The sequence below is a fragment of the Triticum urartu genome, chromosome 6 (genome assembly GCF_003073215.2).
Source record: "Triticum urartu cultivar G1812 chromosome 6, Tu2.1, whole genome shotgun sequence".
In the NCBI taxonomy this organism is placed as follows: Eukaryota; Viridiplantae; Streptophyta; class Magnoliopsida; order Poales; family Poaceae; genus Triticum; species Triticum urartu.
In genome coordinates this window covers 29645347-29672944 of record NC_053027.1, presented here as the reverse complement: position 1 = coordinate 29672944, position 27598 = coordinate 29645347, and the positions used below count along the sequence as shown (strand labels likewise).

General features: G+C 46.3%; 1 long non-coding RNA gene and 1 pseudogene across 1 annotated transcript; both read left to right on the top strand.

Moving 5' to 3' along the window:
- LOC125514855 lies at positions 1 to 26785 on the top strand (annotated as a pseudogene).
- On the top strand, positions 14439 to 16684 carry LOC125514856. Its single transcript, XR_007286641.1, has 3 exons — positions 14439 to 14486; positions 15247 to 15290; positions 16450 to 16684. It is a non-coding gene; the product is annotated as an uncharacterized LOC125514856 (long non-coding RNA).
- Positions 26786 to 27598: the final 813 nt, after the last annotated feature.

Sequence of the window (27598 nt, the reverse complement as noted above, 5' to 3'; positions counted from 1 at the left end):
ATACGTCCGTATTTAGTCCGCATTGAAATCTCTAAAAAGACTTATATTTAGGAACGGAGGGAGTAGGTTATAGCTGTATTACTTTTTCCAGACCTTAATAATGCTTGTTCCATGCAGCAAATTGCTAGTGAGTCCTGGTCCGTGGCAGTTGATCGCGCATGTGGGGGGCTTCTGGATGCATTTATTGTCACGTGTTATAAGGATATACATGTTTTGCGAGAATGTGCAAGTAAAGTGAATTTCAATAACCTTCGAATTATTGTGTATGATTTTACTAGGCCACGGTGAGATTAAAGGCCCTGTATCTTATTCAATATTCTGTTACATTTTGATGAATTCTAATTCTGTGACCTTCTATAGATTGATCATTCTGATGGTTCACTTCCTACAACAGAGCACCCTACAGTACTATCAGTTATTCAGTCAGAAAATCACACTGTGCTGAATGTATTGGTGGATCAGGTACTGCATTATATAATAATCTCAAACAACTACTCTGTTTGGTTCAGAAAAGTGGTCCATTTATCATATGCTAAATACCAGGAGGCACAAAATTTGAGTATTATATAATGGAATTGGACTGCCTTTACCCCTACTTATGTCATATTTCAACCATTTGATATCTTCTGTACTATTGACTGTGCGGGTTGAGGATGGAAAAGTTGCAACAAGCCAACAACTGAAATCTTCCCTGAATGGATAATTATTTTGAAACTAATAATCCAAATAAACCTGACATCTGTTATGAAATAATTTTTAATTATGAGATATCAATAAGCATCACACTGTTTTTTTTTTGCCAGATCCTTCAGTTTGACATGTTATTATTAGAGCAACATTTGCAACGTTCCTTTGTTTCAGGGTCATGCTGAAAGGCAGGTCCTGGTTAAAGATTATGAAGTCGGAAAATCTCTTGCATTTGATGATAGGATGCGGAATATAAAGGAAGTGTATACTTCTGATGGGGACAAAATGTAAGTCTCGGTGGTGATGCTCATATTAGTTTGGTCATATTCCAGCCATTTACTTGTTATATCAAGCAGTTTACCATAAATAATCCTTGCTAGAAGTAATTCTAGAATCCTTCTAGGCGTTTCTATCTCCATGTGCCGCCAAATATTCATGTAATTGCAGATTCCTGCTTATCAATTTAGATTTGATGAATTACCATCTTGCAATTTTAGCGGGAGTACTCCCCCTTCTGAAAAAAACATCTTGCAATTTTATTGGACCGACTAGCTCGAATGCACCGATACAGATACGGGTGTCAGTATCGGGCCAATACGGATACGTAAATTCGACATTTTGAAAAAGTGCCAATACAGATACGTTGTATTATTTTTAAATAATTGATTTAGTGTTGGCCCCTCCAGTTGATTTCTCTATGATTGTAACATGGCTCCACAATGGTGCCCTTAGATTTGTAGGTACAGTAGGAGGTTCAACAGAGCCATCTGGAGGAGATGAGAATATGAGATCTTCAGAGATCAGAGGAGAAAGAAGAGGGGATGAGCTTGGCTGTGCAGGAGAAAAGGAGAGGAGAAGTGCACGTACCTAGCTGCTACGTGAGAGGGGACGTTGGTGAGGAGGAGCAGCAGCTCGTCGCCAGCTGGCCGCTGCCGCCGCCAGCCCTGGGTGAGGAGCTGCTAGGCACACAGACACCGGTCGCCGCCTGGTGTGAGCTCGGGAGGGAGGAAAGAAACTGGGAGGGAAAGGATGGGGGGCATTGGGGTACTAAGATTGCTGGCTGCTTCTTAACTGGGAGTGGGCGCTTAGATGGGCTGAGCCGTATCCAAAACGAATTGAGAAAGTATCCTTCAAATATCTGAATTGTTTTAAATCATTCATTCACAGATACTCCATGGATACGTAGCGGGGGTGTATCGGTACTAGATACAATATAGGACACTGATTCGCTGGTCGCCTGAAGTATCGGTGCATTCGAGACGACTAGTGACTTGAGATCAGTTTCTGGAGTTCCCCAGTTGGTTTGATGGCACACGGGGTCATTTGGAGGGCCAATTAACCACAGTTCCCTGATTCGCAATCCGCTTGTTCATGAGCTGTTATTCATGCTTCGTCGCTTCCTATAAGTAGAGTTATTTGGAGTATGTGCATCTCTAATCGAAAAGCTTACCTCACATGCATTAGATGCAGAGCGAATGGTCAGAAATGATGGTCGGCAGACATACCATCATCGCCAACTTGGTCTTTTATTTTTTTTGAAACAGAGGCAAAAGATTTGCCTCATTCATTAATTAAGAAGGAGAGTTTTGAGTACATGAGAACCGGCTTTACAACATAGCCCATCAACAAAAGGTGCAAACGAATTACTCTCGCGGCATGATGATGTTCAGATGTCTAGCCCCCGCGGTGACCCACGTCCTGGCCTCCTCCTGGATGAGTTTTAGAATGTAGTGTGGCGGCGTCGATTTCTTCTGGAAGACTCTAGCGTTTCTCTCATTCCAGATGACCCAACATACAAGCATGGTGAGTGAGGCCATGGCCTTCCTGTTTGTTGTATTTGGTTTGGACATGCTTGTCCACCAACACTTGATGTTGCGTTCCGTCCCCCATCTATTCATCTCCAGCGCCCCAAGTCCAAGCCATGCTTTGACCATTCTTCAAATACGCAGGGTAAACCAGCATTTAAAGAAGAGGTGACCGGATGTCTCGTTGGCCCTCCTGCAAAGGGCGCATAGGCCACAATTCTCCCAACCCTCTTCTGCAGCCTATCCGCAGTCCATATCCTGTTTTGGATGGCCAATCATGAGAAGAACTTGACCTTGGGAGGCGCCCAAACCTTCCAGATGGTCTTGTTCATGACTGTGGAGGTGGAGCCCAAGAATTGTGCCCTATAAGTAGAGCCTGCCGAGTATTCTCCATTTGCCTCAAATTTCCAAGTGATGTCGTCGTCAATGTCCATTTGTAATTGTATGCCTAGAAGCCGCACCCAGAGATCAACAAACTGGACAATGTGCCCCACCGTGAGGTCGGTAGAAGGGTTAATCTTGTGCACCCAAGCCTTGTCGCGCATGGCCTCCCTCATGCACCATTTTTTCGCTTGCAGGCCGCAAAAATGAATGGGGCAATATCCTTTGGCCTTTTCCCTCCCAGCCATGGCGCATCCCAGAAAGGTGTCTTCCCTCCGTTGCCCAAGGTGATGACTGTGGATGCGTAGAAAAGGTTCATATACACCTCAGAGCATGGGTTGCCCAGGCCAACCCACAACTTAGACGGGTCCTTCCATGCCATCCAGGGCCATCTCAGCCTGAGAGCTCTCGCGAATTTCCCCAAATGGAGTATGCCAAGCCCACCGAGCTGTGTAGGGCGGCAGACTGTCTCCCAATTGACCTTGCATTTTGCTCCTGTAGTTGTGTCGCTAGCTGACCACAAAAATGCCCGCTCAATCTTGTTGATGCTTTGCAGCACACCAGGGGGTATTGTGAGCGGAGTGATGTGGTAGACAACTTGTGAGGTGAGGACCGATTTCACCAAGGCCGCCCGCCCAATCGTGGTAATGTTCCGCCCCTGCCAGGGGGGCAATCTCGCCGCAACCTTATCCTCAAGGAGTTGAAAGTCAACCCTTTTGAGCTGCCAGATCGAAAGGGGGAGGCCCAGGTACTTCATCGGAAAGGATGTCCGCATAGCAGGAAGGCTGGCCAGAATGTCATCCAGGTTCATGTGACCACACCGAATAGCAACTACAGAGCTCTTTTGAAAGTTGGTTGACAGCCCGGTGACCTCGCCGAAATATCTGAGGATGGCAGCAAGGTTATGGACGTCCTCCCGCGTCGGCAAGATGAAAATCGCTGCGTCATCAGCATAGAGGGAGGTCCGAACAAGCGATCCCCTCCCTCGAAGCTTGTGTAGGAGGTTGTGGTTCGTCGCGACATCGAGGATCTGCTACAGCGTGTCGATTGTGATGACGAAAAGCAAGGGAGAGAGAGGGTCTCCCTGGCTAAGTCCACAACCATGGAGGATCGGGGGCTCGGCAATACCGTTGAGAAGAACGTGTGACGATGAGGTGCAGAAAAGGGCAGCAATCCAATCCCGAAAGCAGTCCGGAAAGCCCAAGCGACGAAGCAGGTCCAAGATATATTCCCATCGCACCAAGTCGAAGGCCTTCCGAATGTCCAACTTGAAAAGCAAGGATGGGGTCTTGTTTCGGTGCAGTCGTCGTGCAAGGTTTCTGACGTACATGAAGTTGTCATGGATGCTTTTTTTTATGAAAGCACTTTGCGCGTTGGAGACCAAGTTGTTCATGAATGGGGCAAGACTAACAGACAACACCTTGGCAATGATCTTGGCGATAGCGTGAATGAGGCTGATGGGGCGGAAGTCCCCAATCTCTTCTGCCCCATCCTTCTTCGGGAGCAAGACAATATTTGCCGAGTTCAGCCAGTGTAGGTTGGACGTTTGTAGGTTGCTGAATTGATGAATAACTCGCATGACATCGTCCTTGACAATGGGCCAACACTTCTTGAGAAAAACGCCCGTGAAGCCATCCGGCCCCGGGGCCTTCTCGCCCGGCATGAGGTTAATGGCAGCCATGGCCTCCAGGTGGCCGGGACGCAGCCGTTCGCGTGCTGCCCGTGACCACGACGGTGGCCGTGGTGACGACCAGAGGCGGGGACGCGATGACCGCGATGGTCGGGATGGACACAGGCATCGGCAAGCTGGAGCCTCTGACTCTTCCACCAGCCCTGCCAAGAGTCCGCGGGGTGGCTCTTCGCATTGCATGCACCCCCTCGACGCGGCGCGCTCGACTTCCCCCACGTCCGTCCTACCAACTCCGCCATCTCCGGTGTTAATGCCAGAGGAAGCTGCCGCGGTCGGAGGCACGGCTGTTAGCCCCGTCCTGCGCATCCTTCCGGTTCCAACCCCTGCCCTGACGCTGTCTGCCTCTTCCTCAACGCCAGCACGCCCACCAGGATACGAGCTCTCCACTCCGCTCAGCTCGCCTCGTCAGGCTACTAGCCAGACACGCCCCTCGTTGGCCATGCCTCTTCATGTCACAAGCCAGCCAGCTCGCCGCACCCCATCGCTGACTTGCCACGGCCACGACAGCTTCGACGCCCTCTTCAAACAGCCGGAGGCTGCGCTCCTGTCTGCACCACCTCCTATGTCACGCGCGCAGATCACTCGAAGGAAGACCATGGCAGGCGTCACAATCAACTCTAGCGTCGGCTTCTCCCTGCAGCGCACCGTTGCGCGCGCTAAGGAGCGACGGGCTGCTGCTCCGGTCTCGGTGGAGGCTGAGAAGCTCGTCTGCCGAAGCCTTGGGATCGTGCAAGACGGCAAAGATGTCACAAAGGATGCACTGGATGAGCTGGGCCGCCGTTTCCAGCACGAGCTATCGCCGACAGTGATATCGGCGCTACGTGCTCTGTTCAAGCTTGATGACGAGGAGGCCACGGCTGTCGAAGACGCCCTGATCAGCCGTGGTGGTCAGGCTGCTCTGGACCACGAGGTGGTCAAGGCTACAGGAGTTGCCTGATTGTTCAACAGGCACCAACCGAAGCGAGTTTTAGCTAGTTTCCAATGTTATCCTTCTTAGCTCAAGTTAATTGTTCCAGTGATCGGTGGCCAAGCTTCCCTTGCCTCCCTGATGGTTGTAACCGTGTGTCGGCCTGCTGTACCTCTGTAGCTGGTTGTATCCTCGTTGTATTGCTTCCTAGTTTGATGAAGAATGCATGTGTTTGGCTACTTGCCTCTGCTGTGCACTGGAGCCTTCCCCAAGTCAGTCCACACTCCATTGCAGCTATGTCTTCACCTATTCCCTGTTCCACTGTGATGCAACCTTGCTGGGCGCTGTTCCACAGTGCCATGAGAACCATCGTTTCCCCATGACAGAACAAAAAATCGACTTCCTCAGTTGGAATGTGCGAGGGCTGAATGATCCTCATAGACGCGCGACGGTGCACGAGACGATCGCCTCCTCGTCCTGTCACATAGTTTGCCTCCAGGAGTCTAAACTGGAGGATGTTGACCAATTTGTTGCCACCTACCTAGGCGGAAATCGGCTACGAAGCTTCGCTCAATGGCCTGCGATGTGCACTAGAGGAGGCATGCTAATGCTTTGGGATGATAGTGTCGTCCGTATTTCGGATGTCCACACCTCCGAATTTTGCTTGTCGGTAACTGTCAACGTGCTTCACTCCGAGACATCATTCAAGTTAACTACTGTCTATGGACCCACGGCTTCCAACAGAAAGGATGATTTCTTTGAGGACTTGATCGCCCAAAAGCCAACTACTGGAACCAAATGGATTGCCATGGGCGATTTCAACCAAATCTCAAGAGCCAGAGACAAAAACAATAGAAATGTCAACCGCAGCCGTATTAACCGCTTTCGTGATGCTCTCGACTCATGCGAACTCAAAGAAATTCACCTACAGAACAGACGTTTCACTTGGAGTAATGAGCGACAAAACCCCACTTTATGCAAGCTTGACTCGGTCTTCTGTAATGCTGATTGGGACATGCATTTTGGCTCGCACGTGCTCCACGCCATCTCTTCCTCACTCTTAGATCATTGTCCTCTCCTCCTCGCTGATGATAAAGGGCCAAAGCGACCAAGATGCTTCAAGTTTGAGAATTTCTGGACATGTCTTCCAGGCTTCCGAGACATCGTGCTCAAAGCTTGGGCGGATCCATGCGAGCATACTGAGCCTTGCCAACGGCTTTTCTTCAAGCTAAAGCACACAGGATGGCTCCTGGCTAAATGGAGCAAGGGTCTTTTCTCAAAGGTGAAGCTTCACCTGCATGCGGCCCTCTTCATCATCCTCCATCTCGACATTTCCCAGGAAACACGCCCACTCTCTATGGCGGAAAGGGACCTTCGAGGTCGTCTCAAGCGTCGAGTCATTTCCCTCGCCTCGGTTGAAAGGGCAAGAAAGAAGCAATGCGCTCGCATAGCAAATATCAGAGAGGGCGATGCCAATACCAAATTCTTCCACCTCAGAATAAATGGGCGCCGAAGGAAGAACCACATTCACCGACTAAAGAGAAATGGTGGATGGGTCACTGATCACAAGGTCAAAGAGGAAATCATCCATGAGCACTTTGCAGGGACATTGGGTGGAGGCCAACACAGCCAAAGGGACCTAAACTGGGAGAACCTCAACCTGAGGACGGTTGATCTGACCGGTATTGATGCCCCCATAACTTGGTCTTTTATAGGAGTAGAGAAGTTAGAGTATACACTCATGGAGTGTTTGGCTGGGCTGTGGCTTTAAAATAAGCAGCTGTTGTCTGTCGGTTATTGGAAAGCTGCTGTGAGGAGTAGAGCTATTTGGAGAGCTGGTTGTCTGGGATGTGACTAGTACAGTAACTAGAATACTCGTCCAATGCTGATATTCTGTTTATGTACTGATTTAATGACAATAACCTCATGTTTTCCCGATTTAGCTCTATTTCTCCGACTTGTGAGCTGTTGTATGCATAGTTTTAAATAGCGCGCTAAGCCTCTTAGCGGCGGTCCTCTTCTAAACGCTATAGCGGAGGTATAGGGCGCTATTTAAAATGTTTGTTCATTCGTTTGGACCAAAGTCTCTTAGCACAACACCTTGTGCAGGCAGTCACTTTGTCCACCCCCTCTCTCCTCCATTCTTTCCACTGAACTCCCTAAATTCACTACAGGAAAATTCCGGTTTCCCGTATGTTAGCCTATAAGCCAAGTGCTTTTTTTCAGGCACCTGGCTTATGCTCCTCTAAGCCGAGTCTCGAGAAAAAAAACACCCGGTAAATACGAGGAACTCGGCTTATGGTCATCTATAAGCCGAGTTTCGCAAAAAAGCTCACGGCTTATATGAAACACACGGTATCTATGGGAAAAGGCACCCGGCTTATAGCACACACTCGGCAAAGACATCTGCCACGTGTCTGCAATGGCAGTGGTTGACGGCGCCGTCACGGAGCAGCCTATAAGCCGTGTGCCGAAACAAGCACTCGGCTTATAGGACATATAAGCCGTGTGTCCGAAGCAGGCACTCGGCTTATAGGACATATAAGCCTGTGCCCGATGAAAGCACTAGGCTTATATTTTTGTGCATTTTTTGCAACGCGTAACATTTGTGCGAAATTAGTTTAAGATGGTTTTCATTGCATTTATATTTACTACTTAATTAGTATTATTATTCTAACCTATTTTCTGTCGACTAGTTTTCATGGATTTTATTTGTGAAATTCTTAATTTTAACGTCACTTTAATATTTTCATGACTCTTTCGACACCCTAGCGTACCCGCCACCACACTTCTAGACGTCTAAGAGGCCCCAACGCAAGATTTGGCGGCATGGCTAGCCCCCGGAAGCCGCCGGTCACAATCGTAGACACGCGAAGATCAATCCGCATAAAGGGAATTGTTCAGATACTTCTGCATCATAAAAAATTATGAAAAATTATCATCCGTCCTATATCACATGTGCCCACGCCGTGTAAGAAAATCATGATTTTATCACGCTCCGAGTGTTCAATAATATTCATGCCGCACCGTTATCGCAGAACGTTTACTATACCCTGTCATCGCTGTCTGTGAGGGGGGCCACACCCGGAGCCGTGTGCTGCCTCCTCAGACATGCCACCGCCACACCTTAAGGCATATATGAGGGCACCACGCAATGATCCGGTGGCATTGCTACCCCCCAAGGCCCCTGTCCCGCCCAACCCTAGAGCGGTTGACCAGGAGATCTTACCCTTTGACTTTCACCAGACGGGCTTTGACTAATGGACCTCTCCACCCGGTTGTGGTAGGTCAGTCCATAGGAACACTTCGGAACAAGCTAGTCCGGGCCAAACCCACCGCAAGATTCCCTTAGTGTCGACCCGACACGGCCGTTTCCCCCCTCCAGGTGCCGGCGGCGTCGCCGTCCGTGAAGGGGTCACACTCCGGAGATGCGTGTCGGGTGTTGGCAGCCGCCACCACACTTCTAGACGTGTAAGAGGCCCCGACGCAAGATTTGACGGCATGGCTAGCCCCCGGAGGCCGCCGGCCACAATGGTAGACACGCAAGAGCAATCCGTGTAGAGGGAAGTGTTCAGATACTTCTGCATCACCAAAAATTATGAAAAATTACCATCCGTACTATATCACATGTGCTCACGCCGTGTAAGAAAATCATGATTTTATCGCGCTCCGAGAGTATTCAATAATATTCACGCCGCACCGTTACCGCAGAATGTTTACTATACCATGTCATCGTCGTCCGTGAGGGGGGCCACACCCCGGAGCCGCATGCTACCTCTTCAGACATGCCACCACACCTTAAGGCATGTATGAGGGCCCCGCGCGATGCTCCAGTGGCATTGCTACACCCCAAGGCCCTCGTCCCGCCAAACCCTGCAGCGATTGACCAGGAGATCTAACCCTTTGACTTTCGTTGGACGGGCTTTGACCAACGGACCTCTTCACCCGGTTGTGGTAGGTCAGCCCATAGGAACACTTCGGAACAAGGTCCGGGCCAAACCCACCGCAAGATTCCCTCCGTGTTGACCCGACGTGGACGTTACCCCCCTCCAGGTGTCGGCGGTGGCGCCGTCCGTGAAGGGGGTCACACTCCGAAACGTGTGCCGGGTGTTGGCACCCGCCACCACACTTCTAGACATGTAAGAGGCCCCGACACAAGATTTGGCGGCTTGGCTAGCCCCCGAAGGCCGCCGGCCACAATCGTAGACACGCAACAACAATCCGCGTAGAGGGAAGTGTTCAGATACTTCTGCATCGCCAAAATTATGAAAAATTACCATCCATCCAATATCACATGTTTCCACGCCATGTAAGAAAATCATGATTTTATCGCGCTCCAAGTATTCAATAATATTCACGCCGCACCGTTACCGCAGAACATTTACTATACCGTGTCATCGTCGTCCGTGAGGGGGGCCACACCCCGGAGCCTCGTGCTACCTCTTCAGACATGCCACCACACCTTAAGGCATGTATGAGGGCCCTGCGCGATGCTCCCGTGGCATTGCTACCCTCCAAGGCCCCGTCCCGCCAAACCCTGCAGCAGTTGACTAGGAGATCTAACCCTTTGACTTTCGCCGGACGAGATTTAACCAACGGACCTCTTCACCCGGTTGTGGTTGGTCAGCCCATAGGAACACTTCGGAACAAGGTCCGGGCCAAACCCACCGCAAGATTCCCTCCGTGTCGACCCGACGCGGCCGTTACCCCCCTCCAGGTGCCGGCGGCGGCGCCATCCGTGAAGGGGGTCACACTTCGAAGACGCGTGTCGGGTGTTGGCACCCGCCACCACACTTCTAGACATGTAAGAGGCCCCAACGCAAGATTTGGCGGCATGGCTAGCCCCCGAAGGCCGCCGGCCACAATCGTAAACACGCAAGAGCAATCCGCGTAGAGGGAAGTGTTCAGATACTTCTGCATCACCAAAAATTATGAAAAATTACCATCCGTCCTATATCACATGTGCCCATGCGGTGTAAGAAAATCATGATTTTATCATGCTCCGAGTATTCAATAATATTCACGCTGCACCGTTACCACAGAACGTTTACTATACCGTGTCATCGTCGTCCGTGAGGGGGGGCACACCCAGGAGTTGCGTGCTACCTGTTCAGACATGCCACCACACCTTAAGGCATGTATGAGGGCCCCGCACGATGCTCCGGTGGCATTGCTACCCCCCAAGGCCCCCGTCCCGCCAAACCCCTGGAGCGGTTGACCAGGAGATCTAACCCTTTGACTTTCGCAGGAAGGGCTTTGACCAACGGACCTCTCCACCTGGTTGTGGTAGGTCAGCCCATAGAAACACTTCAGAACAAGTTCCGGGCCAAACCCACTGCAAGATTCCCTCCGTGTCGACCCGACGCGGCCGTTTCCCCCCTCCAAGTGCCGGCGGCGGCGCCGTCCGTGAAAGGGGTCACACTCCGAAGACGCGTGCCTCGTGTTGGCACCCGTCACCACACTTCTAGACGTGTAAGAGGCCCTGACGCAAGATTTGGCGGCATGGCTAGCCCCCGGAGGCCGCCGGCCACAATCGTAGACACGCAAGAGCAATCCGCGTAGAGGGAAGTGTTCAGATACTTCTGCATCAACAAAAAATATGAAAAATTACCATCTATCCTATATCACATGTTCCCACGTCCGTGTAAGAAAATCATGATTTTATCGCGCTCCGAGTATTCAATAATATTCACGCCGCACCGTTACTGCAGAACATTTACTATACCGTGTCATCGTCGTCCGTGAGGGGGCCACACCCCGGAGCCGCGTGCTGCCTCTTCAGACATGCCACCACAGCTTAAGGCATGTATGAGGGCCCCGCGCGATGCTCCAGTGGCATTGCTACCCCCAGGGCCCCCGTCCTGCCAAACCCTGTAGCAATTGACCAGGAGATGTAACCCTTTGACTTTCATCGGACGGGCTTTGACGAATGGACCTCTCCACCCGGTAGTGGTAGGTCAGCCCATAGGAACACTTCGGAACAAGGTCCGGGCCAAACCCATTGCAAGATCCGCTCTGTGTTGACCCGACGCGACCGTTACACCCCTCCAGGTGCCGGCGGGGGCGCCGTCCGTGAAGGGGGTCACACTCCGGCGCCGAAACACTAGCAGTGCAATAAATGTCTCAAATATTCTAGGCGGGTCCGAAAAATGCGTGGGCCTGACACGTGTCATTGGATGGCCTTCTTTGAGAGCACAAGAAGTTCCGAGGCCAACGGAGTAACAGGGCCCGCACTACTTTCACAAACCCGACTTGTTCCCTCTCGGTACCTAGAGATTACATCGGATATGTCGTGGTTTACAGGTGCCCTCAGGTGAGGCCTACTCGAAATAGGCCCAAACTTTTACCACACCCTACAGGGGCCATGTGATGACACCGTGCCAGCTCCCGAGGGTTTCTGACATTATATAATTTTCCAAGGATTTAAGCGGTTGGATCAGGCATGGAGCCGAGGTAATTTTGCCCCCCGGTGGCTGGGCCTGCCCCTCCCTCGCCTGCAAAAGGCCTACGCATGTCGCAAAGACATCACATAGGATTTTATATGCCGCTTCTGGGCATGATTTCATGTTCCGCCTTGCAGATCTGCAATTTCCGGCTCCAAAACCCTAACAGTGCAACAAATGTCTCAAATATTCTAGGCGGGCCCGAAAAATACGGGGGCCTGACACGTGTCATTCGATGGCCTTCTTTGGGAGCACGAGAAGTTTCGAGGCCAACTGAGCAATAGGGCCCACACTTCCCTCACAAACCCGACTCGTTCCCTCTCGATACCTAGAGACTACATCGAAGATGGTGTGGTTTACAAGCGGCCACAGGTGAGGTCTACTTGAAACACGCCCAAACTTTTACCAGAATATTGACTGATATTTTAAAGAGTGGAAATAATGAAATAAGGGAAGAGGGTATCATTTATAAAAACAATGAAATAAAAATAAAATAAGAGTACAATAAAAAGAAAACTAAAATAAGTATCTAAAAATACAATAAAATGAAACACATAAATTACTAAAAGTAAAATTAATAAACTTTTTGTATTGAAATAAAACAAAAATAAAAAATATTTTTATAAACCGTGTGTTTTTCCTATGGAACTAGGCTTACCCTTCTACACCAGGCTTATCAGTGAGCGCGGGACTTAGCGAAAATAAACGCACGGAGACCTCATTTTGGCCCAAATCGACCCGCCCATTATCTCTTCCCCGCGCCTCCCGTCTCAACCCCTCGCCCTCCCCTGTCTCCCCCCACGCGCCGCTCCTCTCCTCGCGCCGCCGTCCATCCTCCATCCACCGGCCGCCTCGCCGTCACCCCGCCCGGCGCCGCCCTCTCCTCGGCGCACAGATCCCCCCGCCTCCTCTCCATCCCCGAGCATGGGGAGCCCCTAGCCGGCCCTCCCACCGGCACCGCCGCCCCTCCCCGTTCGCTAGGGTTCAAGCCGTCCGGCCATCTCCGCTGCCCCACCCTCCCTCCCACCGGCATCTCTCTCTCTCTCTCTGACATCATCTTTGTTGACCAGGGCCCGGCTCCAGGCGGCAAGGTGCTCCGGCGTGCCCCTGCTGATCTCCTGCTCGTGGAACAACTACATCAGCGGGAAAACACATGCTGCATCTGGTTTGGTTCCCTCCCTCCCACAATTGGCATCTTCAGAACACCTGCATCACACACATACACACAGTGCTCAGGGTTCATAAAAAAGGGGAACACCGCACCCCGCAACACACCGCGACCGAATTCCCACCTACTGCCTGGGCAGCGCTGTCGCCGTCGTGCGTGGGGAAACCAAGCACTGTAACCATGGTCAGTGCACTGAGCTCATCCATTGTGGGTTTAAGATCAGCTTTTGCCTTTCCTTGAATGCTCTTGTTCATATTTATGCATGTTTCCTGATTCCCCTTTTCTCATCTGTGATGTGATGCTCATATGAAAAGGAAGAGTAAGAAGAAATCTATGAAAGATGGTAAATTGGCAATAGAAGAACATGTAGGTGTAGAAGCTGGTTGATGCTGGCAATTGGACTCTTATCTCAGAGTAAATTAGCTTCAGATATCCAGAAATAGTACACTGGTCAGAAAACAGAATAACTACTATCTGGGTGCAACTTGCTGGCAGGGCAGTTAAATTAGATATCTTATTTTTCATCGTATCTTGCTTATTACTTTTACAAATTAGTGTTCAAGACAATCTTTGTTGTTGCATTCCAGCAGTTAGCTACAGCCGAGATAGTTTATCAATCCCAAATGGTGTAGGTCGAACAAAACTTATGGCTGGGGTAAAAATATTGTGGTGATCAGCAATCTTCCTCTCTGCTTCGCTGTTAAGATGTCGACACGGCGCTACGCACCGGATGATTTATACTATACCATGTTTTTTATGTGGGTCTGAGAAACTAGAGAATTCATGCTCTTGCATGCCAAGAGTATTCTAGGGATTTCTTATGAATATACTGTATGTAATATGGGATGGCTATTTTGATTAAGAGATCAATTTTTATGCAGGTTTATCTACACTCCTTCTCAGCCTGGGAATCATCATGTGCTTGCTGACCTGCTCTGGCCACATCGCCGCTGAAACTGTAAACAGCCCCTGCCTGTCTTGTGTATCCTTGGAAGCGTCTGATACTAGGAGTTGCGTTAGCCTATTTAAGTGTGCTTACATGGCAGCTGCTACTGGTTTAACAAAATTCCTCAAAGCCTTTTGCGTTGTCACATAAAGACCAAACCTTGCGTGCTTTTTTCCAGATATATCCATTTCAAAAATATAAATGATATTTCAAAAAGAGGGTCACGTCTCTAGCAGTTAAGTTTTGAACTGGAACTGTTGACTCCTAATAATAGTTTGCTGAAACCTTAAGTCCCAGTTATGTTCTTGGAGCTCTGTGACCTTAGATGTACTGTGTCTTGGTGATATGGACTATTTTGCCTTAACCTGCCATGTATGTAGCACGTGATCTTTGTATTCTTGCTGTGATACTGAAGCTGCAATCGCCGCCGATGTATTTCTGAATAGCTACTGGGAGGAGGTAAGGAGCACTTCAGCTGCTATATACTTGATATTTCTGTGTGTATTTTAGAACCAAAATAAGGTCTCTTTTGTCGCCAATTTTTTTGATGGAATGGAAGTCGTCTTAAGAACAAAATGAAATTAAGGTCGAACCTGAGAAAGTACTTCTAAAATATATCCATATGTCATCTTAAGCAAAATGAAATTATGTCTGCTTGAACCTGAGAAAGTTTCCTTCTAAAAATATGCCCATATGTAGTTTGCATAGTATGGCCTTTTCTTTTCACGTAGTATGAGAAATACATGCAGTGCTCTACTTAAGATATTCTCTTCAAAATGACATCTCTAAAATTACTTGATCGCAGATCATTATTGAGACATGTTTGTTGCATATTTTTCCTTTTTATTTTTCACCCTTGCATCGAGTGGCTTATTTATCAGGTCTGTTTTATGTTATTTTCTCTGTTCCAATATAAATATTCATTTTAAAGGTTCGCTTCCTGGGTTCTAATTTGTGATTTCTTGCCCTACTTTTGGCAGTACCTCCATCAAAATTAGAAAGACGTTTTAGTAATGTTGTGTTTTTTGGGCCATGCTTGTGGATATATTCACTCCGTTCTTGAATATAAGCCTTTTAGAGATTCCATGCAATTTATAAATTATAATTTGAGTGATGTCTCATCCTTCTCATTTGCTGTCCAGTTTTTTCTTAGAGCAATGGTCTTATGATTCTGTTTGTATCTAATGCCATTTTCTATGTTTTTCTTACTTATTTTCAGGACAAATCCCACCAGACTTGGCTCTAATTGAAGTTATCATAAGAGTAAGTAATCAGCACTTGTTGTTCTGTTTTCTGATTCTATTGGGAAAGCTCAAAATTTGCAGTGTAAGATCAAACTTTTGCTTGCAGAATATTGAATGTGCGCTAAAAAGTATGTAGATTTACTCATGAGGGCAGAATCCTATGAATTTCTTTTAAATCGATTACTCAATTAGGAATAATAACTTACATGATAGACATTTTATTTTATAACACCCGTGATGAGGACATGTGGTGCGTAAATTCTATTCATAAGTTTTGAGGTCATAAATTATATCCTCGCTGTCCAATTAAACACAGTGTTATATGAATCTCCATCAGCAGATCCTTGCAGCGCAACACGCAGGGTGAGCCAGATGGCATGGCGTTCAAACAAAGCCATATTTTTATTTAGTCTACTATATAATGTACTGCTATCACTATATGACATAGAAGAACCATATAAATCTGTTATCCTGGACTGCCATTGGCTTGCTTTTGGTGTATCAGTGTATTTTTGAACTGGATGAAGAAAACCTATCACCATATGTAATCGACTTGGTACTACGGTACCATTTTCTATGAGATGCATGTATTCTTCTTGTTCCTACCTCTTTCATTACAAAATATCAAATGTTGGATCAACCCGAGACAGGCAGCGCGCCCCAAAGTAGTATTACGTTGCTGTGGCTATGTCACAGATGCATAATTTTATATATGTGTGCTCAAACATAGGGTTGGACAGGGCAAACTCCCTATATTGGATACAATTATGTTATCTATAAAAGCAATTTCATGCTTTCATGCATTAAAATGATCTATTCTTGGCAACTATTCTTGCAACAATATGTACTTTGTTTACTTGAGCCAGGCACCGCGTGCGAATGCGTGTTTTAGATTGATAAACACAACTGCATTATGTTATTTTTTATATTTACAATGCTTCAATGATTGTATTATCGGGTGGGATATGACTATACCCGACAGCACCGCTGTCGGGTGCGGCAAGTCGCAGTTTCTACCTACTTGTTGATAGTAGAGCCCACAAGTGTTGATGCTTATATTGTTCATACTTCTTAGCTTCAATTTGAACCTTATATGTTGATGCTTGTTGACTCTTATGCCTTATCGATCATTTGAAACTTGACTTTGGAAACTCATGTGTTTGGTAATGGACTTATAGGTTTGCATCGTGGATGCCGTTGACGGTGGGCATACATGCTATAGTGGAGCTCATTGCATCTTTGAGCTTCATGCTTTGTGTGAACTTGGAACTCGTGCTTTTGTTTGTGAACCTTGTTGGATATGTACGCATGTGTGGACTCGGAACTTATGGTCCTTTTGTTTGCGAACTATTGTTGCATATGTACGCATGTGTGGACTTTCGTTGGATATATATTGCTTGCTGGATCTATATATTGCTGCATATATATTGTTGGTCATTTTGCTTGCTGGATCAATATATTGCTGGATATATATTGTTGGTCTTCTTGCTTGCTGGATCAATATATTGCTGGATATATATTGTTGGTCATTTTGCTTGCTGGATCGATCAATATATTGCTGGATATATAAGCCATCTTGCTGCTGCTCGCTGAAGCATGCATGGAAAAAAAATGCTATTTGGCATATAAACCGAGTGTCCCAGGGACATGGCACCCGGCTTATAGGCATATTATGCCATGGGGAGCTTTATAAGCCGAGTATTCCAGATGCAGGCACCCGGCTTATAGGATATGTTTAACAGTGGATGTCCTATAAGCCGTGTACAAAGGCACCCGGCTTATATTTAAACCGTGCAGCTTGTGCAGACACAAGGTTTATATTTAAACCGTGCGGCTCGCTTAGGCACTCGGTTTACACTTAAACCGTGCAGTGCTCGTGGGCACTTGGTTTATATTTAAACCGTGCGGCTCAGTTAGGCACTCGGTTTATATTTAAACCATGTAGCGTTAAAGGGCACTCGGTTTATACGGATGGTGATATGTGGCCGTTATCTCCCGGCTGCCGTCATGTTACTTTAGTAAGCCGAGAGCCTCGTATAAACACACGGCTTATACATAAATCGAGTGTTTTCTCACTGGCACTCGGCTTATAGTGTATAAGCCGATCAAATGTAAACCGTGTCATATAAGCCGGGAGTTTGACTCGGCTTACATATAAATCGAGTTTATATCGACATAAGCTGAGTTCTTTGGGTACACGGCTTTAACGTTTTTTCCTGTAGTGATTGCTCATGCGGCAAGTTGAGGTTGCTTCCTCCAGTTAGTGCAGTTATGTAATGAGACACATATATTTAGTTCACCTCTTGATAACATGATAAAAAGGTGAGAAAATTCGGGGAAGTAAACGCTTCTATAGAAGCATCTCATAAACTGATTTTTCCCGAAGCAGAGCTCACCAGTGTTGCTATGTCTCGTGTGTTTCAACTCTCACGGCAGTTTTACAGTTTACTGACGAATTCTCTGTTCATGAACTTTTGGGAAATAAAACATCATGCAAATTGCTAGATACTCTCTCCGTCTGGGTTTAAAAGGCCGGAGGGCCATGAAGCCATGTCCTGATTTTTAGGCGAGGTATAATTAAGATCCTACTTTTTTGCTGGATTCAATTGGGGTTTTCTTCGCTGATTTAATTATCGAGAGAAAATGCGATGCATGCAAAAGCTAGGGGCGGGGCTGCATGCAGAATTAGCCAAAGCATGGCTGAATTAAATGGACTCCTTCTCATTGGTGCATGCGGCCAGTGGAGGATGCAGAAAAAAGATTCTTTCCGTAACTAACAATGGATTAATTCCTCCTTGGTTCAGTGTTTTGGCTCATAGGCTTTTTAAACACGGGCGGATGAAGTAACTTATTTCGCTTAGGAAATGAGCATGCTGTGATCTGTTCATTCTTTGATGATTCTGCTGCCGTCGAATTTTTCTTGTAGATTTTCTAGACGTGCTGTTCAGACTTTTTATCCTCCTGCAAGCAAAAAAGGAAGACCTAATCGTTTGTGCAGTTCACTGGGAGAAAAAATTGCTGAACTGAAGAATGAAGCAGAAGGTATTCAAAGAACAATCATGGAAAAGAACGGTCAGAAAAGCAAGTTAGTTAAAGATCGATGTGACCTTGAACAGAAAATAGCAGATTCGAAGGTAAAATTCTTATTGATGTGCAATGCATTTCAATTATCTCGTAACTTGCCATGTTGCTTCGCAGAGAAAACGAGAACCTGATGAGCATCGTTTAGAGAAAAAAAATACTGGAACTTGATGACGCCAAGAGAGCTTTTGCTGAAATTAATAGATATGCTGCTGTGGATAACACTGAACTAGAGGAGGACATAAAGGTTTGCTCCCTTTTTCCTTTCTTGAGGAACCATCTATCTCATTTCACTGCACTAGGTATAATGATCCTCGTTATCTAAGCAAAAAATTTATCAGTTTTGTCATATTACCATTTTCTGCAGAAAGAGAAGAATATCATTGTGGAGAGCGAACAATTACTTCAGAAGATTACTGTGAAGTTAGCAGCGGCTTCACGAGAAGTGAACGATAGAAGAGAAGCTTACAAGACCTTTATGGGTATGATAATTTACTGGCATGTGCACTGTGAAGTTGTTTAGCATTTGAGTTTTTACATTTCGATCTTATATTTGTGAACAGAGGGAGTACAACTTAGAGCAGTTTCTAGCTGGAACTTGTTTCTCAAGTAATTTTTTTTCTGCATTCCAAATTTACATAGGTTTCTTTCATTTACGATAGACTCTAGTATTTAGAAACAATTAGCCTCTTCCTAAGGCAAGCACTAGTTTTCTATTCTTTCTATTGAAATTTACGGATGGGCCTTGAACTCTTGAGGCCTACCTCATCCTTTTTTACCGAAAAGGAGGTTAAACCCCCCGGCCTTTGCATCCCAGGATGCACACATCCATCTTTATTATATTATTCAACAGATCTAGACAAAATAAATATATGGATCAACCCAAAGCCACCTTGCTGGTGACCTATGTCATTGGCGCCACCACGACGCCAAACAGTGCCACCGCCCTGCACTCGTTCATCAAGACGCGTCTGTCGCTGAATGCCGCCGAGACCCACCGTCGTTGACGTGGTAGATGCCACACCGCTCCACCTCGTGATGACTCTAGCAAGCATCTACTCCAAAACGATGCCCTCAAGAGGGATAACGACAACAAAATCGTCGCCATCGTCTAAGAGATCCAGATCAAGGGTTTCCCCTCGTAACAGCCCGAGCTAGGAGATGATGACTGCAGCGACGATGCCTTCAACAAGGTAACGAACATAGACATCGCCCGCCACGACCGAGGTCAGAGCTTGGTTTTCACTGGGGCCTTTTCTCCCTAACTCCCAGCCGAATGGATCGCCACCAAGTCGCTCAGATCGGCTCCGCGCAACCATCAAGCCACCACCACTGCTTGGCGTGGGATGCAAGGATCTCCCACCACTAAATCTGAGAACGGGTTAATAACTGGACCATAACTAAACTATGCCCGTACACGTATCTCTCTAAATGAAACCTGAACCATAACCAGCTAATACCATTTTCAGCCTAACCAAAACTGCACCCAATAATTTTCCACCCAAACCGGTTCACACCCAGTACATAACCATGGGTATAAAGTATAAACCCAATACATAACCATATTCAACTTCAGTTTAACAGTAACATGCCAAACAATAATTTAACAGAAACATTCAACTACAGTTTTACAGTGACATGTCATTTCTGAATAGGCTACTACTGGTTAGGCTACTTTCTCTGCCACACTGAAACAGAACAAAGTAGAACATCAAACAAACAGCGGCAATAGAACAAACAAGCAATATTGGCAGAATCATCAGCATCTTCGTCGTCGGCATATGTGAGATGACTTTACTGCTTGATAAGGTCCGTATCTCACAAACCAAGCTGCAACACTTTTGGACCACCATGCTAAACCACTGTTGCATCACAGAGAGAATTCTATTAGATCAATACAAAACCACAATTCCATATAAAAATCAGTGATAAGCATATCTACAGTATGGATGCATCCAGCCAATAAAACAAAATATGTTTTTTCTATCAATGAAAAAAGATGAGAAATGAAACTAGCTACTGTAATTGGCAACAACAAACTTTTGTTTCTGGGGTCCTAGAATGCCAGTTATGAGCTTTTAAAGATTTAAAGACATATTTTTTTAAGTACATCATCTTTTATTTCTAAGCAACAATACTGACTATGCTCATGATTTGTGTTGCTACCGTACAACTTAAACCACCCATCTCCACAGCAGTACAACTCCAAACAGAACCTGTGTACTTGGTCATGCTAGTACAGTGAATTTTACTCTGACTTTAAAACTGAATTTCATCAGGTTTGCCTCTTGTATGCAGCTTCCAGGCATTATGTTCTTTAAGTCTTGGATCAACAACATCAACATGTTGGCGTGACACCATCCAAATCATCAGGGTAATGAAGAATGCAAATCACAGAGGAGAGGAATGGACAGGTGAGATTACCTTACTCCTTGGGGAGGTCGTGGACAGAGGAGAGGAGGAGCAGTAGCAGCAAGCTTGGACTGGATGACGGCGCCATAGACGAACTCGAGGGCAGGGGCACAGGATGCTCCTCGTTGATGGGGGAGGGGAGGCGAGCGGGAGGAGGGGAGGGGCTCGACGAGGGGACGCGGCGAGGTCGTGGGCGGAGGCGAACCCTAGCCGCCACGCGCATGAGTGCTGCAGCTAGGTGGAGTACCCCCTGCCGGAGACGATGGAGCAGGTGGCCGGCGCCGTGGTCGGTGAGACAGGATGTGCCGTCGAGGGAACCGGCCAGTCCTGCGAGGGAGAGCGCGAGGAGGAGCACCCCGTGTGCGAGGAGGAGGCCCGTCGGCGAGGCGGCGCCGCCGTCTGAGGAGGCGGCCGGCGGCGGTGGAGGCCTGGACCCTGGAGGATGGAGGGAGGGAGAGAGATGGAATCGGGGTTGCGGTGTCGCCTTGAGTTAGCGTGAATGCGTGATTCGGCTTTCTCCGGGTCGAGGAACCGGTTGGACCTACAGTTTACACCCGTGTTAGACTAAACTTGTTAGGGTTTTTATCATTTATGCCACCGGTTGTGTCTCACTACTCAGTTTTGCCACTAGGAATTTCAACTGCTCAAAAATGCCATCGCTTCGTTAGACACATACTAAAAAATGCCACTGGACACCATTATTGTGATCTCAAATCTCTTTTGCCATGTTATAATGACATAAATACCTATGAATCAACATGCCAGCTCTCCCTCTATCTCACTACAATAAAATGCGGGGTCCATTTGTTCCCAACAACGTTCTTTTTTTCCTGTAAAATTATTCGCTTGGTTACTCCTGACAAGTGGGGTCACATTTATCATTGTGAGATAGAGAGAACTAACATACAGGTCAAGGCTTATTTTTGTCATATAACATGGTCGACGGGTTTGACGTGAAAATAGCAGTGTCTAATGGCATCTTTGAGCAAACATCTAACGGAATGATGGCATTTTTGAGATATCTAATGGCATTTTTGAGCAAGCATCTCACGAATCGATGGCATTTTTGAGTAGTTGTAACTTCTAATGGCAAAACTGAGTAGTGGGACACAACTAGTGACAGAAATGATAAAAACCCAACTTGTTAAGCCCATAACCAACTATACCTAACTTAGTTTTTCTAAGTACCCAAAACCAAACCAAACTAAGAAAAGCTTAGCCCTAAAAAAACTGAACCGATCAAAACCAGAAGAAAAACCAAACCATTTTACCCGGTTATTTAAAAACTGTTCTCAGATTTACCCACCACCGACCATCGGCTGGCCAATCACCCACGAAAGGAGATCACTGCCATCAAGTCCGGTGTTGGTTCCTCGATGATCTCGCACAGCATGCAAGCCGCACACCCAAACTCGCATGTGCGCTGCGGCTGGAGTGATGTTTAACGTACCGGCATGGCGCAGCCCGTATGCCCATCTGGGCCGAGATCAGGCCCGCCCGTTGCTAGCAGCCTCGCCACCACCGCATTTGGCCAACGCCAACCTGCCGCACACCCGCCAGAGGAGTCGGCTGTTGGAACTCGCACTGCTTGCCGTCGGTCAGATCAACGTCGAACGCCGGTGCAACTAGCCAGAACAAGCACGTACGCAGCTAGCTAAGCACACAAGCAGGTAGATGGATGCTTTTCACGCAGGCTAGCTTATGAAGCGAACTAATCTCCGGCGGCTAGGTTAATCGATCTGTAGAGACAAGAGAAACACAGCACGCATAACGGCATAAGATTGATCTTTTTTCCCCCTCTGTCGTAGCTTCCCTGGGGATTTTCTCCTTTATTTATAATAGCTGAATTACAAAGACTCCAACACAACCACGTGACTAGTTGCCGACTTGGACTACCAATATGTATAATACCTTGACTCTGTGTAACTTGACACATACGTTTGGAATACCTAACATCGGCCCCACCTCCTCACTCCAAGTCAGGGCCTTATAGATCCACCGCCACTGCAACGCTAGGGCTTTACCCGACGACTTCATTGGCGGCGGCGAGCGGAGGGAAGGGCGGAGGTCGGGCTGTAGGAGGGAGGGTGGGGAGCGCCCCGGAGCGGCCCGACGCGGCTGCACAGGGGTGAGAGGAGGGTTACGGTGATTTACTTCCGCCAGTACCTGGCCTGCCTCATCCTACAAGCTGCCCTCATTGTGTTTACTAGGTTGAGACCGTTAAACATGTGAGGGTTGCATGTCTTTACTAAACAAGTTTGGGTGAAGATCTTACAGCGTCTAGTCCAGGTGGCGCTTGTAGACCGAAATAATTTTTCCTTCCAAAATTATGGTTTGAGGCAATGCGTCTAGTCGAAACTCATCAGCGAAAGGGGTTCTTGGTCACGCTAGTAGCTTGGTTTCTTTGGAAACACCATAGTGGATGTGTTTTTGAGGGTAGAAATTCTGGGGTCAGCCAGCTTGTCCAAGAGACCAGAGAGGAATCCACTCTTCAGTGTTCTGCTGGCTCCTATGAGTTTGAGTCTCTTTGTCCTTGATCTTTGTTTGGTCTGGTGGTTGTTTGTTTGATATGTTCTGGCGCGCTTGTAATCTTTTCTGGTGTCTTTTGAGTTTGGTGACTGTGTGTTCCGTGTAATTGTTAAGGCCCTTTTGGGTCTATTATGTTTTGTGTTTTTCTCTTCTTAATACTCCATCCCAAAATAAATGTCTCAACTTTGGTAGTTGAGAAACATTTTGGGACGGAGGCCTCTCCGGCTGGTTCGATAAAATAAAAACTCTTTTTTAACCCAGAGATTACCCAAAAAAGATGCCATAACTACGGAGCATGCAAATATGGATTTTTTGTTTGTTCACTAAATCTCTGTTTTAAGTTCCTTTCATCTCATACTTGTGGACTATGTTTTCCTTTACAGAATATACATTCTTCCATGCTTGAAACTGAAGTTACTGTTCTGCTGCCTGTGGCTGCCTCCTTAGCTTTAATTACCATTCTCTGCGGATTCTAACAGTAATTTTTTTTGTTTCAGATTCTGTGAATGAGGAGACGGGGCATCGTGCTAGCGCAAATGATGAATTAGAACTTATTAAGCGTAAACTAGATGCAGCTGAGCAGGTGCTTCTCCTTATCCTGCAGTCATAACTCATAAACGATATACAGTTCGCTCTTGATTTGTGTTTCTATGGTCTCTGACACTAGTATAGCTGAGATGTACTGGAAAGCATTTGTTTAATCTATCAGTTTCATGAAAGCGTCAATGAGAAACACATCTTCCCCTTTCCTTTCTTACCCTATGTAAACACTGTATTGTAAATGACCCCCTTTTGCTCAATTAAAGTTGTCATCCATTTTTTCTTACAGCTGTATGGTTCCTATGGTCTGTGACCCTCCCCACCTTAGTACCACATTTCATATTTCCATTATTCATTTTTATTTAACTTTGTTTCAAATAGAAAAATATTTATTATATTGTAGAAGAAGTCCATCACATTTTAGTTTCGTTAGAATATGACACTAGCTCTTCACCTACACCACTTTTTATATGGATATTTTGTTAAAATTTGTCTCTTCTGGAGACAAACTATCACCATCAATAGCTTGGTCAACCAAGCTCTGGCTATTCCTATCAGGAAGAAATTACTCCCTCCGTTCCTAAATATAAGTCTTTTTAGAGATTCCAATACAAACTACATACGGATGTATATAGACATATTTTAGAATGTAGATTCACTCATCTTGCTCCGTATGTAGTCCGCATTGGAATCTCTAAAAAGGCTTATATTTAGGAACGGAGGAAGTAGAAAATTGCAATCACTTAATTCTCTGTAGCATGTATGTACTGATGGTAGTTTCTTCCAATCTGTGAACCAGGAGAAGGCTCACTATGAAGGTCTCATGACAACCAAAGTTTTACCTGCTATTAAAATGGCTGAAGCAGAGTATGCAGATCTTCAGCAGCTTCGACAGGTTTTTGTTCTGTTACTGGCTTTAATTGCCTTGTTTTACTTTGTTGAACTATGATTGTTTCTGTATGATTCTTCTCTAAGAGAAAGTGTGTTCTGTTATAGTTAGAGTCAGTGTGGGCCTGAAAATTCACATTGCCAAAAGAATTATAAAACTTGATAAGAGAACAGTTTCTTAATAAGTAAATAAGATAAATACAGTGTCTAACATTCTGATGGAATGAACCCGCTGCAAGAGGCAATAAAAGTGATGATTCTTGATTTTATTAATTGACAGGATGAAATACAAAGTAGTAAGATTAGCGTGAGTGTTCACGTAATTTGATTTTTACCTATTGAATGGACAGATGGTGTTTCAGGATGGTCTAGAACCACCAAACTCATGCTTTTTGGGTATATTTTTGGAAAAGGTCATACCTTGAATAGTGGCCGAACTTAAAGCAGCAACTTCATCCTAGCATTTATGTACTGCAATTAGAGTAATGCTGGACTTACTGTCAACTTAATACATCCAGCGTATGTGTTCCGTTAATTTCTACGAAGCATTTTTGGCACCTGGATGTATCAGTGACTCACATGTGAGTGATGACCTTATATTCTGCAGGATAACTTCAAGAAGGCTTCAACTATTTGCCCTGAGAGCGATATGGAAGCTCTGAATAATGTTGCTGGATCCACCCCCGAACAATTAAGTGCGAAGTTAAATAGACTGAAACAGAGATTTGATCAAGAAAGCAGAAGGTTTGGAACCAACAACTTGGTCATAGTGGCAGGAAAAAGTTGATGCCCATGAGTTCTTATCCTTTGTGAATAATAACAGTGATAATAATCTGAGCAGACATGCTGAGTCCATAGACGATCTGAGGGCATTGCATGACAAAAAGGAGCAGAAAATCTTAAGTAAGCAACAGCTGTATGCAACTTTTAGGCTGAACATTAATGTAAGTTCATTACTTCATGTTTTCCTACCTATGTTGGCATGTTTGACTTTGATATGCTCATTGCACTCTACTGGATCTGCTTTTGACCCAAGTATATTGCTGTGCAGTCGTGTGAAAAATTATTGGACTTGCGGTGGAAAAAGTTCCAGAGAAATGCTGGCCTTTTGAAGAGACAATTGACATGGCTGTAAATACAAGTTTCTTTCTTGGATGTTTATCATCTGTTTTTCTGCTGCCTTTGATTTCTCTTATCCATCAGTTGAAACGGTTAGTCCTGATAGGTCGTCCACTTTTATTGTTTTGAAGGTTCAATGAGCACCTGGGAAAGAAAGGTATCAGTGGATTCACCAACGTGGATTACCAGAGTAAAGTTTTATCAATTGAGGTGTAAATCCTTCATAATATTGCCATTTTGCCGTGTACATAGAGGTCGGAGGATTTGTGCTTCATGTAACATTTGTCTATGGTGTTTGATGTAGCTAACGATGCCTCAAGATGCATCTCATGATACCGTCAGAGACACTAGAGGACTGTCAGGTACCTGTACCATGGTTGTAACTTGCAAGATGGTATATTCCACATTTCATTTATTGCTCAGAATACCATTCACCAAGTCGTGTTTCTTTAGGAATCTTTTGCTAGTATTTCATACCCATGTTTTCGATAACTACAACTTTTGCTATGCAACTTGGTCCAGGGGGAGAGCGATCTTTTTCGACACTTTGCTTCGCTTTAGCTCTTCATGGGATGACGGAAGCACCTTTTAGGGCCATGGATGAGTTTGATGTATTCATGGTGAGCAAACACGACACTTTCTACATCCATCCTGTTAATGACAAACCAAACCTTTTTATTGGCGGTATCTGATTTGCGCAGGATGCGGTGAGCCGCAAAATAAGCTTGGACACCCTTGTAGATTTTGCTGTTGCACACGGGTCACAATGGATATTTATAACGCCGCATGATATCAGGTCTGAAAATCGCCTGTAGTTTCTCTAGTTCGAGTTCTCGCAAATGGATATTTATGACATTTATGTTTCCTCAGCATGGTGAAGCCTGGAGATCGGGTCAAGAAGCAGCAACTGGCCGCCCCTCGCGGTTGACTCGGGACTGGGTTGTCTTCATTGTGCTCAGTAGTGTATATATCTTCTTAGCCTTAGGATCCACCTGCTTTGACAGAACCTGTCGGGAACTGCTCGCTTCGTATTTAAGTTGTACATAGCTTTTTTTTTGAGACATAAGCTGTACATATAGCTTGTTTCCAAATGTGAACTCATGTCCACTAACTGTATGGGCCAAGTGCCCGTACAGCAAGGTCCAAGGTATAGATAGTTTCATGTTTATTCATGGTACATCCCTCCATCCCGAATTATTTGTTGCTTACTTGAACAAATTGTTGGTTGTTCATTACTGTTGTTAATTTGCGAATAGTCAATACTCCCTCTGATCCCAATTAATTGACGCAACTTTAATTTGGATCGGAGGAAGTAGCAATTTTTTATTTTATTTTATTTTGAAAAAGAACGGGCATGACTCTGAATGGAGAATATTGGTGATACAGAAGATGGCCTTCCACTTGCACGTATTTTTACTCGGCCAAGGAGCCGCCGGCGCCGTATCTCCCTCCCCCCCGTGCTTGACGCGTTCTGTGTCCTCGCACCTAAGCAGCTCGGAAGCTAAACATCATCTCCAACGCCCACGCCACCGGCGTCGTGTGACGCGTGCTGCACGCGCGACCACAGCCGCGCGTTGACGTGCTTGTCAACAATGCATGCATCGGGTGCAGCCTCCAAGCAGCAGGGTAGACAAGCATGGGTTCTGGCCGGCAGGGAGTCCTGGACTACCTGGCTGAGCTCGTTTCCTTCTACCGTCGAGACAACGAGAACGAGCCATCGAGGATTCCCTCTGCCGCCTCCACGTGCTTTCCATCATA